Source organism: Loxodonta africana, chromosome 20 (assembly GCF_030014295.1).
Source record: "Loxodonta africana isolate mLoxAfr1 chromosome 20, mLoxAfr1.hap2, whole genome shotgun sequence".
Taxonomy (NCBI): Eukaryota; Metazoa; Chordata; class Mammalia; order Proboscidea; family Elephantidae; genus Loxodonta; species Loxodonta africana.
The window spans coordinates 44,259,353-44,278,883 of NC_087361.1; positions in this window are offsets into that span (position 1 = coordinate 44,259,353).

The following is a 19,531-nucleotide window of genomic DNA, read 5'->3' on the forward strand; positions in this document are numbered from 1 at the left end:
AAATACGTTTTCTATTGTTTCATTCCTTTGATAAAGTTTACGCCACCTTTGTTTCTCTAAAGGTATAATGTAACTGTCTTTTCAGATAGGTATCTGAATCTCATTTCAGGTGTGAGATTTACTGTGCTTACGGACTCTTGTTTTTAAAATGCATATTTGGATCACTTTTGGAAATGTGTATTTAACTCCCTTATTATTAACCCTTCTCTTTTCAAAATATGTTCGTGAATCACTCTTCGAACGCATACGATACACTTAGGATTTCGCTCCTCTTTTAAACCCCAAACACTTCCCAAACTATGTGCATGTGTGTGGAAGAAAGATTGGATTTTAGTCATGTGCGGAAAGGAATACGTACAAGAGAACCTGTAAGAACTGAGATGCGACAACCACCCTACTGAGTGGGTAGACACCACTCCCCCATCTCTTCCTGCACACAGTTCTGGAGTAAATGACTAAGCCATGGCTCAACATTTCTAAGTCAATGACCGTTTTCCATAATACCTCAAAGTCAATATGGGATCTTTTGACTAATGTCTCCAAACTGCAGGCCTTTTTTTTCCCTTTTTCAGAGAAGGTCAACTTCAGTTATTCCCTGTCATAATGAAGTGGAATTCAGAAATACTGTCCTCGTGGAAACTTTGAGTTTGCCTTCATTACCTAAAAACTTAAAAGCCAACCAAAAAGATTTGAAAAAGTGTATATGTGAAAATGGATTTGGAGAAAAATCTAACATTTATTAAGGTCTTCAGATTTTTTGCACTGTATTTGTTACATAATGCATTTTTTTCCATTTAATTCTTATAAGAATTCTATAAGTTACATAGTTTTATCCCTTTTTCAGAGAGGAGACATTTGAAGTAGTAAAAGTTAAGTAATTTATCCCCCTGTACATAAAGTCTTGTTAGAATCTCAGTACAGAATTAAAAATATTTGCATAGATTTATATGATTATAAAGCATGTCTTCTATCCTTCCAGGAAACCAAAATGCAAATGTTCTCCAGGATCTAATAGGCAGCATATGTGGGTGGTGGGGAAGTAGGCCAGTAAAGACCATTGTGCCTAAAGGTACACTAATTAAGCAGTAACTAAATGGCATATTATTTGATTCTGTTTTTATGAAATGACCAATAAGAAAACCATCACCGTTGAGTTGATTCCAGTTCATAGCGACACTACAGGACAGAGTAGAACTGCTCCACTGGGTTTCCAAAGAGCGGCTGGTGGATTCCAACAGTCGAGCTTTTGGTTAGCAGCTGAACTCTTTACCACTATGCTACCAGTGTCCATGAAATAATCAGAGCAGGCAAATCTATAGAGACAGAAAGTAGATTAGTGGTGGCCTAGGGCTGGTGGAGGGGACTCAAGGGTGATGGCTAAAGGATATGAGAATTCTTTTAGGGATGATGAAAATGTTCTAACATTGATTGTGGTGATGGTTGCAAACTCTGTGAATACACTAAATATACCAAAACCCACTAAATTATATGCTTTAAACAAATGAATTGTATGACATGTGAATTATATCTCAGTAGAGCTGTTACCCCCAAAATAAATAAATAAATAAATAAAAACAACGAGAACAGTCACAATAAGTAAAACCAAAAGCCTTCCATAAAGTTTTGCTAAACATATAACCTGATTTCAGATATGACACACGTAATCAAGGGAAGGATTTATGTCTATGATCTATATAAAGCCCTTAATCATGATTTTAAATCAAGACCAGTCAGCATGATTTTTTTTCTAGTCATATTTATCTTTAAGGAGTCAAGCAAACAGAAGCAAAAACACTGGGTTTCAGGAAGGCTCTCTTTTACAGAATACAAGAGAACAAGTAATGGACAAGCAAGTTTTCATGGAGTATGCAAAGGAATGCTTGTAATAAGTTTATGGGGATTTTGGATTTAGAGACAATGATAAAATCAATGGCATGGCCGTGAGAATAAATTGCGGGAGGACAAATTTATCTGGGGAAAGTTGGAAAAAGTATCTGCTAAGGTGTTATATATAACCAATTGGGGTTTACTGTATGAGGAATGGAGGGTGATCTGGAAGACCTGGGCTTCTTGAAGACACCTACGTGAACAGGGATAATGGGCTTTTGACATCAATCTTGATGTTCCCCAGCAGGTAGAGGTACTAATGCTAAGAGAAAGGAGGAAAAACAGTGTGGATAGGTGCAGTGGAAAAGGCTGGATATCTGTTTTTCAGGAAATCTTTCAAGTGGCACACTGATTTTTGGCATACCCATGTTACTCCTACTGATGGACGAATAGAATCACTGATCTCACAGTGACACTATGGGAGGAAAGTTAGTTTAAAGACCATTTAAATGAACCTGAACTAGCCTACTGGATGATGAGAGACACAGCACCACACCACCTGTACTGGTTAAGGTGATATTGAGCCAACTGCCAGACATATCAGCCGGGCCCTCACAGGTCGTCTAGCCTCACATATACTACCAGCTGACAGTGAATGTATGAGCAAGACTGGAAGAGATTAGCTAAGCCAGCAAAGCTAGAATCACATTAAAATAACGTTATTTTAGACCACTATGTTCTGGAGGTGGTTTGTTATGCAGCAAAAGTTAAGGATACATAGCTCTTTATATGACAATGATTTTAACTAAGTAAGGTTTTAACTACAGGTGCTGATGTATGGATAAATTCAGAGCAAATCCTACCAAAAAGAGAAAAAGCTCAAACCTTCTTCTTTGGTTTTAAAATGTGTAAACATCTAAATCCAAATATTATCACAGGTTTTATCTTTTTTTTTTTTTCTTGCAGTCAGATTATCTTCCTTTGACACATATATTTATAGTCCAAAATCTGATATACTATTTTTTATTTACAATTCTTTTGTGCTTTCAGTCAAATTAGATGACACAAAATTATACCTCTTATATAATGCAAAACAAAATATAAATTTATCTAATTAAAAAGGGATACTGTATCTTTGCTCATCATATCTATTCTATCAAAGAAAATTTAAAATTGAATATGAGTGGAATTACAAATAGACATTTGAATAAAACAAAAAGTCCTTCACAAAATATGCAAATAGGTAGTGGGTTGTGGTAAATCACTATCTTCAGGCATAACTTCTCAAAATAGCTGCTAATCTTTGAAGGAAAAGTTGATGATCCTTCAGCCAATGCATGTCTCCTGGTTTTTATATGATCGGTGGATATCATTATGTGCCTACATAGGATAAAAAATGTTGACAGACATTTTGTGCAAATTTCAGATCTGAAATGAAACTTTCTTGGGACATGGACATTTAGACTTCAAATCTTCGTTAAACATTAACATTTGTTTGTATTTGGATTGTTGATCTGTTTGTTTTTTAGCTAGGGAATATTAGGGTTATTTGCAAAAATATTTGTATAAATAAGTAACATTGCAAAACAATAAAATAAATGTAGGTTTTTACTCTCCAACAAGTGACAAAAATCCTGTGCCAAGAGTTTTTTTAATTACTTTCCATATACTCTATGGCAGGACTTGCCCACCTTTTTCCCCACATATATTTCACCCACACTTCATCTATCATTTCTGAGGTTTCTCACTGACTTGAAGGGCTGATGGCCTGGAGGCTTTGTCTATTTCATAGTCTATGGATTGGAGTCACAGTGCAACTAGATCTTTAGCAATTTGCCAGCAAGGAAATAACAATGAAACTTCTTCCTCCACCCTCAGAGACCAAAAGGCAATAGCTTTTCTGAGCCATTCATGTCTCAGCATATCTTGATTTACAAATGAGTCCCTTGTTTGCCACCTGGAAAGGGAGGCCTTAGGTATGTTATGATTAGAAAGATTTGGGAAAAGAGCAATAGGTTATTGACGGTCATGTTGCGATTTAGTCACTTTTTGTTATTCTGTTCAGTGTACTTGAACCTTGTATATCACTAAAGAGGACCTTGGTGGAAGCTCGAATACCAAGTGGAGTTCTATAATATCCGCCCTGTGTCCCAGACAAACAACCTATCTAGGGTGTGAGCGACTTCCCTAAGCTTCTTGTTCTTACAAGGACTAAATAGCAGACAGTTATGTATCACAGGCTATAAAAGGCCATTATACGCCACCGCCATATTGCATTAAATCACTACCAAAGAATACTCCAAATTTTCCGTATCTGAGTGGCACATGACGGCAGGGGGTGAGACCAGAGGTTCTATCCCTATTCTTAAGTAGTTTTTATTTGTCTCTCTTGTGGTACCTTTCCCTTGTCCACGTTAGAAAGAAAAGAAGAGAGGAGAATACCCTTTATATAAATCTTTCTCAATTTTCATGGGAGATATTACTAATGAGTTAAAGGCATAAAAATGAAAAATGACAATGAGTAGAGTATGCTTTATAAAATATTTACGGTCTATCTGTTCAAAACACTTTGGAGCATCTTTAAATAATGCATGTATATATATATGTAAATTTTTTTTTTACTTCACACATCGAAATAATGCAGTTTGAAGGTTTCTACTCTCTCCTATTTTTTTTTAATCTGTTGTTTCACCAAAGTTGTGAGTCATTGGTGGATATTAGACCCCCTCTCTTCTTTAAGTTGCATTATATCAATTTTTTCTTAATTACTAATGAAACTAAAAAAAAAAAGTTCTATTTTATTTAACCAGTGGGAATTTTAGAGCTTTAATCTTATTTCCTTAGTACTTGCAAATATATTGCTTATGAAACTGCAGGGGTTGGCTTAATGGTAATTTTTTTCTTTTCTCATTCCTGGGATGCAACACTAGAGTGTTCTGGGCTATTCCACTAAGGCAAGACAATAGTCTCTGAAATTCACCAAGAGGTTCTGAGCATCAGTTAGTTTTACTTGTGTGTGTAGAGGGAGGTAGGATGGCAGCGTGTGTGTGTGTGTGTGTGTGTGTGTGTGTGGGTGGGTGTGGATCTTGGACTCTCAAGCTTGTCTGCCTACTACTGGGTTCAAATCTTCTATCAGTCAATGGCTAATTGTGTGATTTTAGACAAGTGAAAAAGTTACTTAACCTCTCTTGGCCTCAGTATCCTCAAATGTAAAATGGGGGTAATAATAATAATATATTTCATAAGGTAGTTGTAAGGCTAAATCAAGGAGCCCTGGTGGCACAATGATTAAGTGCTCGGCTGCTAACCAAAAATCAGGCATTTCAAACCACCAGCAGAAGAAAATACTCCGTGATCTGCTTCTGTAAATATTTCAGTCTAGAAATCCTATTGGGCAGTTGTACTCTGTCATATAGAGTTGCTATGAGTCATGATTGATTTGATGACACACAACAACAAGAAGGCTAAATCACTTAGCAGACATCAGTTACTTAGAACAGTGCTTGTCCCATAATTAGTACCATATGTTAGCTATTATTAGTGGCAGTGTATCATTAAGATTTACAGTTATTTTAAAGTCTTCTTCATTTCTATGATCTTAATTGTAACCATACACCCACCAGTAGACCTGTAATATAACCCCAATTTGTATCAGGAAATGAAGGTTGGACAACCAAATGACTTCTGAGAGATCATAGGGTCAAAACCGGGAACAAGTCTTCTGATTCTTAGAACAATCCTTTTTCCATTACACATTTTTGACTCAGGTTCTATTTACACTCTTAAAAATTAGAGGCAATTCTCACTTCACGTAGGACTGTGTTAACTAAAACTCATGCATATCAGAGCTATACAAAGCAAGGAATGCCAGTATTGAGAAACCAAAAGAGGTTTTACTTAGGTCGTTTATATCTCTAGATGTTTACTGTATTAGATCTTTAAACTGAGATTTCTTTTTTCAATTTTATTTATTTTGTTGTTGTTGTTGAGAATACATACGATAAAATATATACCAATTCAACAGCTTGTAATCGCATTTCAGTGATATTGATTATACTCTTCGAGTTGTGCAACCATTCTCACCCTCTTTCTCTGAGCTGTTCCTCCCCCATTAACACAAACTCATGGCCCCCTAAGGTTCCTATCTAATCTATCAAGTTGCTGTTGTCAATTTTATCCCATGGAGACAGTTCTTAAAAGAGCATAATGCTCAAGGCAGACCTTTTTTAGTAGTGAAGATAAACTATTCTTTGGTTTAAGAAGCCTTCAGGAGATATTTTTCATTTAAGGTTTAAAGATTATCTCAAGGCAATAGTTTCAGGGATTCATCCAGCCTTCATGGATCCAGAAACTCTGGATTCCATGAGAATTTGAAATTCTGTTATGCACACCCCCCCTTTTGATCAGGATTCTTCTATAGAATGTTCCGTAATGGTAGTTGGTGCCATCCAATTTTTCTGGTCTCATGACAGACGACGCAGCTGTTACACACAGGTATACATTACATTAGCCTTCAAACTGATGACACTAGAGATTTAGTCTCTGGAAAACTCCATTGTATGCTCCCAAGAGAATGAGAGTGAAAAAGGCAGATGACATTTTAGGATTATTGTAGAAATAGATTTGATCTCTCAGATACCCTGAAACAGTCCTGGGATACCCAAGAGTCTCCAGGCCACCCAGCATCCTCGTTCTTCTGCTCTGCTACCTCCTAGTGTCTGGTCCTTTAATAATTGTTTTTTCACATTCTGTCAGTCATCTTTCAGCTTGAGCACTAATTTCTCTTGGGACAGTTTCTGAGTCCCTGTCCCCTACGTGCCCACTGATACGTCTCCTGCAGGTTTATCCTCCTACAGATTTAACTAGGAGAGAAAAGACTGTAGAAAGTGAGAGCTTTCTGCCTGTACCAAGCTCTCAGCTCAATTCATGCACAGCAGGCCTGAGTTGAGAAGCAGCTCAGGTTTCATCTGGAGGCAGAGCCAGACAATCCCAAGATGTGAGCTAGCTTCTGACACCACAGAGGTGGCCCAGGTCAAGCTGGAGGAAGAGGTGGCTGCTTTAGATGTGACCCAGTGAGTGGAGGCCACAGGGCAGGTTACAGAGTTGAGCTGGGCAGGGCAGTGTGTGAGCCAGCTGAGCTCATCCGGATGCCTCATGAATAGTCAACAGTGTGGAGAAGCACTGGTTGGCTACTTAATGCAGTTAATTTAATGTAATTTCCTTTGTTTTAGAACATCATGAATGTCGATGAAATGCCCTTTCATTTCACATTTAAGCTATAAAATGTCACCACCATTTCCAGTTTATTAGATGATGTGTTTCTTTAAAAGTTTTGGTTTCACAAATACCGTGCTCTGTGACTGTATAAGGTCAGAATTATTTTCTGCCTGCTTATATCCAGCTTGACAAAACTAAATCAATTTTTGGTCTTTAGGAGAATAGAGCCAGAGCTAATAGGTTAGACTTTCCTGTACATTTCTTTGTATTGGCTCCTTATACTGAAGAATGTAACATTTATTAAAACTTCTTATCACTGGCTTTCACATACAAGTTGGCATAAGATATCCTGATTAATTACTTGTCATATTATCCTGTGATTTTCTGTTATCAACAAATGTTTTTTGAACTCCTATTATGTATAGATCACTGGACTGGTTGCTGAGTATGAAACACTAACTATAAAATGTAGCCTCTTATGTATGTTTGTGGTATAGATGGGAAAACACATACAGCACATAAACACATATGGCCAGACAGAGTTTAGCTAAAGCGATACAAACACGTTAATGTAGTTGAGAAATATAGGAGGCTGGGAGTGGGGAACGATGGTGAAAATCTGTCTTTTGTCAGCTTAGTTTCCCTATGGGAATGCACCCCTCCCCACCTCAGACAATCTGATTTAATTAGGACAAAACCAATCTCTAAGTCCAATCGTGTATAAATAACTCCTGCCTGGTTAATTAGCAAATTCTTTCACCTGTCCGCACTGCCTCTAGTTGAGCCATTGAAAATCTGCTTGCTGATTTACTGGAACGATGTGGAATGAATTTTTGCATGGGTGGTAGGCTAGTAGGATGATATGAATCTCCTCCTAGCCATCAATGCCACTCTATTGGAAGAGTCCTTCCGAGAACAAAGCCAAGACTAAAGAAAGCAGAACTGAGAGATGCAGAGAGATATATATTCCTGGATCCAGGATCCAGCTGCTTCTAAAAATTTCTTCTCTCCATTGGACTTTTCCAATGACGTAAGCAGATAAATCGCTTTTATTCTTAAGGCAGCTTGAACTAAGTTCATGGTTGCTGTTTTTATTGTTGTTAGTTGGCGCTGAGTGGATTCTGACTCATGGAGACCCCATGTGTGCAAAGTAGAACTGCTGCATAGGGTTTTCAAGGCTGTGGCCTTTCGTAAGCAGATTGCCAGGCCTGCCTTCTGAGGTGCCTGTAGGTGGGTTCAAACTGCCAACCTTTCCGGTAGTAGTCTAACTGAAAGGATTTGCAACAGTTTGCACCACCCGGGGACCCCTAGGCTCATGGTCCTTGCCACTAAATGAGTCGTCATTCACACAGGAGCAATAATCTCTCCATTAGGAGGTCAAGATGGGGACAAAGCAGAAGGAAAAAAAAAGCAACCATACTAAGAAATTTAAAGTCCAATTTAGGTGTAAGATAGGGTTCCTGTAAAGGAGTAGATGTAAAGTTTGTAAAAGGTTAGGAACCTATTTTGCAGAGGAAACAGAGATACACTCATATTTAAGCAATGAAATAACAAACTGAAACTAAGAGGCCTAACAAGAACAAGCCAGGTAACAAATAATTGAGAAAATCAGATATATCAAAAGTAAATTCGAGGAGGCGGGGCAAAGATGGGGGACTAGGTAGACACTACCTCGGATCCCTCTTGCAACAAAGACTCAGAAAAACAAGTGAATCGATCACATACATAACAATCTACGAACCCTGGACAACAAACACAGATTTAGAGACGGAAAACGAACAAATACGGGGAAGCAGCGACTGTTTTCAGAGCCTGGAGCCAGCATCCCAGTAAGGTAACCTTGGCACCCGGCTTAGGCCAGGGCCCAGGGGAGCTGAGACGCAAACAAGAGGCCCAGCACTACCCCCCTGAACTAACCCCGGGAGGGGGCCCAGCCGGTCCGCGCGGGCACTGTGGTGATGCAGCCGGTGGGAGAAGTCCCCGGGAGGCAGTGACTGGTTTTGGAGCTGGAACTGCAGCATCCCAGCCGGGGAAACTTGCCGCCAGGCTTTTGACTGGGTGCTGTCACGGCACAAGCACGGGGCGCAGCTCTACTCCCCTGAACTAACCCCAGGAGGGGGCCCAGCCGGTCCGCGAGAGTGGCGCGGCGACGCGGCTGGCGGGACGAGAAGTCCCCGGGAGGTAGTGACTGATTTTGGAGTCGGTAGTGCAGCATCCCAGCACGGGAACCTTGATGCTGGGCTTTGGATTGGCAGCGGAGGATCTGACTGCAGCTTCAGCGGGCCAGATCCCCAGGGGCAATCACCACACAGCCAGCACATAGTCGACACGCTCCTCGGGAATATCAGATAAAATAGTCATTCCAAGCAAGACAAGCAACTCTGGCTATATTCCCAGGTGCTACTCTCCTATCTCTCTGATCCCTCCCCCACCCTCCCCAGGCGACTTCATTAACATTGGAATTTCCTGAGCCAGAGGGAGAACGGCTCTGGTTCGGAGGCGGCTTTACTTACCCCCACCCCCTTTTTTTTCTTTTGGTCTTTTTCTAACCCACTCTTTTGGTCTGAGAGAAGGAACCACAAAAAGCCCAGGGACGAAAAATCCAACCCTAATTGGACTAAAAACACAGAACCAGCTACAGACAAGCATATATGATCCAAATCTCAGACTTTCATCCTTACAGGGAACAAGGTGGCGGTTATAATCCAAAGGCAGTTCTGATAGGGATCTGACTGCATTTTTTTTTTAGTGGATTTTCTGGAAAAACAAGTTTCCCAGTGATGGCTCGGAGACAGCAGTCCATATCAAACCACATAAAGAAACAGACCATGACAGCTTCTATAACCCCCCAAACAAAAGAATCAAAATCTTTCCCAAATGAAGATACAATCCTGGAATTATCAGATACAGAATATAAAAAACTAATTTACAGAATGCTTCAAGACATCACAAAAGAAATAAGGCAAACTGCAGAAAAAGCCAAGGAACACACTGATAAAACTGTTGGAGAACTCAAAAAGATTATTCAAGAACATAGTGGAAAAATTAATAAGTTGCAAGAATCCACAGAGAGACAGCATGTAGAAATCCAAAAGATTAACAATAAAATTACAGAATTAGACAATGCAATAGGAAGTCAGAGGAGCAGACTCGAGCAATTAGAATGCAGACTGGGACATCTGGAGGACCAGGGAATTAACACCAACATAGCTGAAAAAAAAATCAGATAAAAGAATTTAAAAAAATGAAGAAACCCTAAGAATCATGTGGGACTCTATCAAGAAGGATAACTTGCGAGTGATTGGAGTCCCAGAACAGGGAGGGGGGGACAGAAAACACAAAGAAAATAGTTGAAGATCTGCCGACAGAAACCTTCCCTGACATCATGAAAGACGAAAGGATATCTATCCAAGATGCTCATCGAACCCCATTTAAGACTGATCCAAAAAGAAAAACACCAAGACATATTATCATCAAACTTGCCCAAACCAAAGATAAACAGAAAATTTTAAAAGCAGCCAGGCAGAAAAGAAAGGTTTCCTTCAAGGGAGAATCAATAAGTTCTGACTACTCAGCAGAAACCATGCAGGCAAGAAGGGAATGGGACGACATATACAGAACACTGAAGGAGAAAAATTGCCAGCCAAGGATCATATATCCAGCAAAACTCTCTCTGAAATATGAAGGCGAAACTAAGATATTTACAGATAAACACAAGTTTAGAGAATTTGCAAAAACCAAACCAAAGCTACAAGAAATACTAAAGGATATTGTTTGGTCAGAAAACCAATAATACCAGATATGAGCACAACACAAGGTCACAAAACAGAACATCCTGATACCAGCTCAAATAGGGAAATCATGAAAACAAATTAAGATTAATTAAAAAAAAATGCTCGTAACAGGGAATCACTGAAGTCAATATGTAAAAGATCACAATAATCAAAAAGAGGGACTAAATACAGGTGGCATAGAACTGCCATATGGAGAGTGATACAAGGTGATATAGAACAATACAAGTTAGGTTTTTACTTAGAAAAATAGGGGTAAATAATAAGGTAACCACAAAGCGGTATAACAACTCCAGAACTCAAGACAAAAGCCAAGAAAAACGTTAACGACTCAATAAACATAAAGTCAAACACTACGAAAATGAGGATCTCACAATTTACTAAGAAAAACATTTCAGCACAAAAAAGTGTGTGGAAAAATGAAATTGTCAACAACACACATAAAAAGGCATCAAAATGACAACACTAAACACTTATTTATCTATAATTACGCTGAATGTAAATGGACTAAATGCACCAATAAAGAGACAGAGAGTCTCAGACTGGATAAAGAAACACGATCCGTCTATATGCTGCCTACAAGAGACGCACCTTAGACTTAGAGACACAAACAAACTAAAACTCAAAGGATGGAAAAAAATATATCAAGCAAACAATAAGCAAAAAAGAAGAGGAACAGCAATATTAATTTCTGACAAAATAGACTTTAGACTTAAATCCACCACAAAGGATAAAGAAGGACACTACATAATGATAAAAGGGACAATTGATCAGGAAGACATAACCATATTAAATATTTATGCACCCAATGACAGGGCTGCAAGATATATAAATCAAATTTTAACAGAACTGAAAAGTGAGATAGACACCTCCACAATTATAGTAGGAGACTTCAACACACCACTTTCGGAGAAGGACAGGACATCCAGTAAGAAGCTCAATAGAGACACAGAAGGCCTACTTACAACAATCAACTAACTTGACCTCATTGACTTATACAGAACTCTCCACCCAACTGCTGCAAAATATACTTTTTTTTCTAGCGCACATGGAACATTCTCTAAACCACATATTAGGTCATAAAACAAACCTTTGCAGAATCCAAAACATCGAAATATTACAAAGCATCTTCTCAGACCACAAGGCAATAAAACTAGAAATCAATAACAGAAAAACAAGGGAAAAGAAATCAAATACTTGGAAACTGAACAATACCCTCCTGAAAAAAGACTGGGTTATAGAAGACATCAAGGAGGGAATAAGGAAATTCATAGAATGCAATGAGAATGAAAATACTTCCTATCAAAACCTCTGGGACACAGCAAAAGCAGTGCTCAGAGGCCAATTTATATCGATAAATGCACACATACAAAAAGAAGAAAGAGCCAAAATCAGAGAACTGTCCCTACAACTTGAACAAACAGAAAGTGAGCAACAAAAGAATCCATCAGGCACCAGAAGAAAACAAATAATAAAAATTAGAGCTGAACTAAATGAATTAGAGAACAGAAAAACAATTGGAAGAATTAACAAAGCCAAAAGCTGGTTCTTTGAAAAAATTAACAAAATTGATAAACCATTGGCTAGACTGACTAAAGAAATACAGGAAAGGAAACAAATAACCCAAATAAGAAACGAGAAGGGCCACATCACGACAGACCCAACTGAAATTAAAAGAATCATATCAGATTATTACGAAAAATTGTACTCTAACAAATTTGCAAACCTAGAAGAAATGGATGAATTCCTAGAAAAACACCACCTACCTAAACTAACACATTCAGAAGTAGAATAACTAAATAGACCCATAACAAAAAAAGAGATTGAAACGGTAATCGAAAAACTCCTAACAAAAAAAAGCCCTGGCCCGGACGGCTTCACTGCAGAGTTCTACCAAACTTTCAGAGAAGAGTTCACATGACTACTACTAAAGGTATTTCCAAGCATAGAAAATGACGGAATACTACCCAACTCATTCTATGAAGCCACCATCTCCCTGATACCAAAACCAGGTAAAGACATCACAAAAAAAGAAAATTACAGACCTATATCCCTCATGCACATAGATGCAACAATCCTCAACAAAATTCTAGCCAATAGAATTCAACAACATATCAAAAAAATAATTCACCACGATCAAGTGGGATTTATACCAGGTACGCAAGGCTGGTTTAAAATCAGAAAAAACATTAATGTAATCCACCACATAAATAAAACAAAAGACAAAAACCACATGATCTTATCAATTGATGCAGAAAAGGCATTTGACAAAGTCCAACACCCATTTATGATAAAATCTCTCAGCAAAATAGGAATTGAAGGAAAATTCCTCAACATAATAAAGGGCATCTATGCAAAGCCAACGGCCAACATCACTCTAAATGGAGAGAACCTGAAAGCATTTCCCTTGAGAACGGGAACCAGACAAGGATGCCCTTTTTCACTGCTCTTATTCAACATCATGCTAGAAGTCCTAGCCAGGGCAATTAGGCTAGATGAAGAAATAAAGGGCATCCGGATTGGCAAGGAGGAAGTAAAATTATCTCTATTTGCAGATGACATGATCTTATACACAGAAAACCCTAAGGAATCCTCCAGAAAACTACTGAAACTAATAGAAGAGTTTGGCAGAGTCTCAGGTTATAAGACAAACAAACAAAAATCACTTGGATTCCTCTACATCAACAAAAAGAACATTGAAGAGGAAATCACCAAATCAATACCATTCACAGTAGCCCCCAAGAAGATAAAATACTTAGGAATAAATCTTACCAAGGATGTAAAAGACCTATACAAAGAAAACTACAAAGCTCTACTACAAGAAATTCAAAAGGACATACTTAAGTGGAAAAACATACTTTGCTCATGGATAGGAAGACTTAACATAGTAAAAATATCTATTCTACCAAAAGCCATCTATACATACAATGCACTTCCAATCCAAATTCCAATGTCATTTTTTAATGTGATAGAGAAACAAATCACCAACTTCATATGGAAGGGGAAGAAGCCTCGGATAAGCAAAGCATCACTGAAAAAGAAGAAGAAAGTGGGAGGCCTCACTCTACCTGATTTCAGAACCTATTATATAGCCACAGTAGTCAAAACAGCCTGGTATTGGTACAACAACAGGCACATAGACCAGTGGAATAGAATTGAGAACCCAGATATAAATCCATCCACGTATGAGCAGCTGATATTTGACAAAGGCCCAGGGTCAGTTAATTGGGGAAAAGATAGTCTTTTTAACAAAGGGTGCTGGCATAACTGGATATCCATTTGCAAAAAAATGAAACAGGACCCATACCTCACACCAAGCACAAAAACTAGCTCCAAGTGGATCAAAGACCTAAACATAAAGACTAAAGCGATAAAGATCATGGAAGAAAAAATAGGGACAACCCTAGGAGCCCTAATACAAGGCATAAACAGAATACAAAAGATTACCAAAAATGATGAAGAGAAACCAGATAACTGGGAGCTCCTAAAAATCAAACACCTATGCTCATCTAAAGACTTCACCAAAAGAGTAAAAAGACCACCTACAGACTGGGAAAGAATTTTCAGCTATGACATCTCCGACCAGCACCTGATCTCTAAAATCTACACGATTCTGTCAAAACTCAACCACAAAAAGACAAACAACCCAATCAAGAAGTGGGCAAAGGAGATGAACACGCACTTCACTAAAGAAGATATTCAGGCAGCTAACAGATACATGAGAAAATGCTCTCGATCACTAGCCATTAGAGAAATGCAAATTAAAACTACGATGAGATTCCATCTCACTCCAACAAGGCTCGCATTAATCCAAAAAACACAAAATAATAAATGTTGGAGAGGCTGCAGAGAGATTGGAACTCTTATACACTGCTGGTGGGAATGTAAAATGGTACAACCACTTTGGAAATCTATCTGGCGTTATCTTAAACAGTTAGAAATAGAACTACTATATAACCAAGAAATCCCAATCCTCGGAATATACCCTAGAGAAATAAGAGCCTTCACACAAACAGATATATGCACACTCGTTTATTGCAGCTCTGTTTACAATAGCAAAAAGCTGGAAGCAACCAAGGGGTCCATCAACGGATGAATGGGTAAATAAATTGTGGTATATTCACACAATGGAATACTACGCATCGATAAAGAACAGTGACGAACCTGTGAAACATTTCATAACATGGAGGAACCTGGAAGGCAGTATGCTGAGCGAAATCAGTCAGAGGCAAAAGGACAAATATTGTATAAGACCACTATTATAAGATCTTGAGAAATAGTATAAACTGAGAAGAACACATACTTCTGTGGTTACGAGGGGGGAGGGAGGGAGGGAGGGAGGGAGAGGGTTTTTTACTGATTAATTAGCAGATAAGAACTGCTTTAGGTGAAGTGAAGAACAACACTCAATACATGGAAGGTCAGCTCAACTGGACTGGACTGGACCAAAAGCAAAGAAGTTTCCGGGATAAACTGAATGCTTCAAAGGTCATCGGAGCAAGGGCGGGGGTTTGGGAACCATGGTTTGAGGGGACTTCTAAGTCCATTGGCAAAATAATTCTATTATGAAAACATTCTGCATCCCACTTTGAAATGTGGCGTCTGGGGTCTTAAATGCTAACAAACGGCCATCTAAGATGCATCAATTGGTCTCAACCCACCTGGAGCAAAGGAGAATGAAGAACACCAAGGTCACATGACAACTAAGAGCCCAAGAGACAGAAAGGGCCACATGAACCAGAGACCTACATCATCCTGAGACCAGAAGAACTAGTTGGTGCCTGGCCACAATCGATGACTGCCCTCACAGGGAGCACAACAGAAAACCCCTGAGGGAGCAGGAGATCAGTGGGATGCAGACCCCAAATTCTCATAAAAAGACCATACTTAACGGTCTGACTGTGACTTGAGGAATCCCGGCGGTCATGGTCCCCAAACCTTCTGTTGGCACGGGACAGTAACCATCCCCGAAGACAATTCATCAGACATGAAAGGGACTGGACAGTGGGTAGGACAGAGATGCTGATGAAGAGTGAGCTAATTATATCAGGTGGACACTTGAGACTGTGTTGGCAACTCTTGTCTGGAGGGGGGATGAGAGGATAGAGAGAGCTGGAAGCTGGCAAAATTGTCACGAAAGGAGAGACTGGAAGGGCTGACTCATTAGGGGTAGAGCAAGTGGGAGTAAGGAGTAAGATGTATATTAACCTATATGTGACAGACTGACTTGACTTGTAAACGTTCACTTGAAGCTCAATAAAAGTTAATAATAAAAAAAAAGTAATTTTGAGAATACAGATTTCTGTCATACTACTGATCTTACAAGGTTGCACTGGTGATATCATGAACCACTTTTAGACAATTGCTCCCCCAATATCAGTTTCTTTCGTTGTTTTCCTATTTATTTTAGCAAAGATAACACACTTACATTTATTAAAAATATTAAGTACATTGAAAAGGCTGGTAGTGAATACTAGCTTTTCTCTGCCTATCCCTTTTGCCTGTCATCACTCAGATGTCCAACACTAAAAATAAATCATAATAATAACAGTTTTAATTCTTTCTTTATATATCATCTCCATATTTCCAAAAAACACATTTATGTTGTTCCACCTTAAATTTTCAATTTTGGACATTGTCCACTGTCTTCTGGTTGGCTTAGTTGAGAAGAGCTCCTTACCACCTACCTCCACTTCCCTCATATCAAAATTTATCTGGATATTTGCTCAAGTTATGAGTAGTATTTACTAGGACCAGGTAAATATTTAGGCTATGTTACTATTGTTCACTACTGAGTCGTATAGTATTCTGATTATAATTATGCATTTCATCACATATGTTTCATTCATCTGCTCCATCAAATCTGATAAATCTGTTTTAGAAATATCATTTTCCAAATGCTCTAAGTATCAGAGAAGAGTATCAATTTCATTTTTCTTTTTTGAGTTCCTTTCTGGAGCCCTCTGCCCTCAGTTTAAAATGGCAACTTCAAGCTCCTGTCTTCAACCCCATTTTCAAGTACCTGATGGCTCCAAGTGCTGAGACTCTCTGGGATTTGATGGGGTCAATTCACCCTCAGGCTGTTCCTTCTATATCTCTGCTCAGTCAGCTATTGCATCTCTGCCCACTGACTTCTCTGAAAATCTGCTGAAATATCCTTAGGGTTTGTACATAATGACTTTTACTTTATTTATTTATTTATTTTTAAACTTTTCTTTCTACATTTCAGTTAAGCATTCTGCTGCTAACCAAAAGGTTAGCAGTTCGAATCCACCAGCTGCTTATTGGAAACCCTATGGGGTATTTCTATTCTGTCCTATAGGGTTGCTATGAGTTGTAATTGACTCAATGGCAACAGGTTTGGTGTTTTTTTTTGTTTGTTTGTTTGCTTGTTTTTGGTTCTACATTTTAGTTTTGAGTAGGAGAGGAGATAACAGCTTGTGATCAAACTACCTTGGTTATCTGGAAATTTCCCTCATTCACTTCAATCTGTTTTGTTCCTGACACAGTCCTTCTGAAATTTATATTCCATATCCTCTTTGTTAATAAGCCATTTCTGGGTATTTAGTGATTTCCCCAAATGGAATCATTTTTGTCCCTCAAATTCACGATTTACATTCCACAGGAGTCTCTGAATTTCCTATACTTTTTATTAAAGATTATAAATAACTCAACAGTGAGTTTCTGTTCTTCGAGCTTCTGCTAACAGGTTTTAGTAAGATCTCTGACTTACTTTATAGTCACACATAAGGGTACATCAATCATTCTGAAAACTGATTTTAGAATGATGCCTATACATTAAGAATCTCCTTAAAATCAGGGGACTACAAACATCCACACATCTTTTGATAACTTAATTAGCATTTTCTCTGAAGAAACACCCATCCTGGAAGGCTGTGGCGTATTGTAACTTTAGCTGTTGGCAGTTTGAAACACGAAGCTTGAGAAATAACAGGTTCCAAAGCATTTTGCAGTCTCCCTGATGCCCACACCACTAGGTCCACCGTCAATCAACTAGACATGACATCTCAGATCTGATACAGCCTATAATGATTTTACCCAGAGACCTGTCCTGTGCCAGGAATGTAAGGTTTAGATCAACCCATATGTTTTCCCCAAACTCCCTTTCAAGTACCATTTTTCCGTCGCAATTAAAAACTCAGACCTAACTTAATTATTGTCTAGGGGAAACGTTTAAGATGTGTAGCTTATTTTTAGTTCCCAACAATGGCTTTGCAGGTTTTTATTAAGTGTTAAAGCTCTGATTAATTTGCTGTTAACCTGTGAGTATTTTATTTTGAGGTCTTTCTAGAGCTTTGGCATGTACATTAATTCTAGCTGGCCATATCTATTGGAGCTCTGTCATCAGGGCCAGGAGGCATGGGAAGAGATATATTTACTATTAGCTCCCTGGACATCTAATTAAAAAATTTTGGGTTAGAAACTATTGTGTGGATTTACCATTTCAAATCAGGTTGGAGAAATGAATTGTCCTTATTTAATTTTCATTGTTACCCTAATATTCATGATAGCTAAGTTAATTACTTTTAATTTTAATTTAAGTGTATTCATTCTGATGGACTATAAAACAAGAATGACCCAAGTTTTTAATGTTAAAATGAGGTTTTGTTTTTTTCCTTCTTTTTAACACTAATGTGTACCTAATCTTCAGATCTTATTTATGTATTTCTTTTAAAACTTTCTCCCATTTTCTGGATACTTGTTAATTATAGTAATATCTGAACTGCTTTAAATAAACTTAAAATAATATGTTGTTTAACTTCTTCAGTGAGGGTTTCTGAGTTGTTTGGTAAAAACAGTTGAATCCGTATAACATTTTTGTCTTTTTCTGAAAAAAATCAAAAATCTTAGTTTTAAATGATGTAGAAAAAAATACTGAATGTCACTTTCAAAATCCAACTTTATTAATTAACTCTCCACTACTTTCAGTGCATTTTACTATCATAATGCATGTCTATATTATAATTTCAGTTAGAATAAAACATACTTTAACTGAATATTTCAAGTTATTATGCCAAGCTCTGAGGTTTTTTTTTTTTTTTTTTCTCTTTTTCTCACTAAGGACTACACCTTCAGCAAAATAAACTGCAGGCTTGTTGTTAGTATTGTTAAGTGGCTGTTGAGTCAGTTCCGACTTAGAGCAACCCTATAGTGCCAAAGAAAGAAACACTGCCCGGTCCTGCGCCATGCTCACAATCATTATGCTTGAGCCCATGGTTGAAGCCACTGAGCTAATCCATCTCGTTGAGGGTCTTCCTCTTTTTTGATGACCTCTACTTTACCAAGCATGATAAACTTCTCCAGGGACTGGTCCCTCCTGATACCATGCTCAAAGTACATGAGAGGAAGTCTTGCCATCCTTGCTTCTAATGTGCATTCTGACTGCACTTCGTCAAAGACAGATTTGTTCATCCTTCTGGCAGTTCATGGTATAGTCAGTATTCTTCACCAACACCATAATTAAAAAGCATCAGTTCTTTGGTCTTCCTTATTCATTGTCCAACTTTCACATCATATGAGGTGACTGAAAACACCATGACTTGTGTCAGGCACACTTTAGTCCTTAAGGTGACATCTTTGCTTTTTAACACTTTTAAGAGGTCTTGTGCAACAGATTTGCCCAATGCAACGTATCATTTGATTTCTTGACTGCCGCTTCCATGGGCATTGATTGT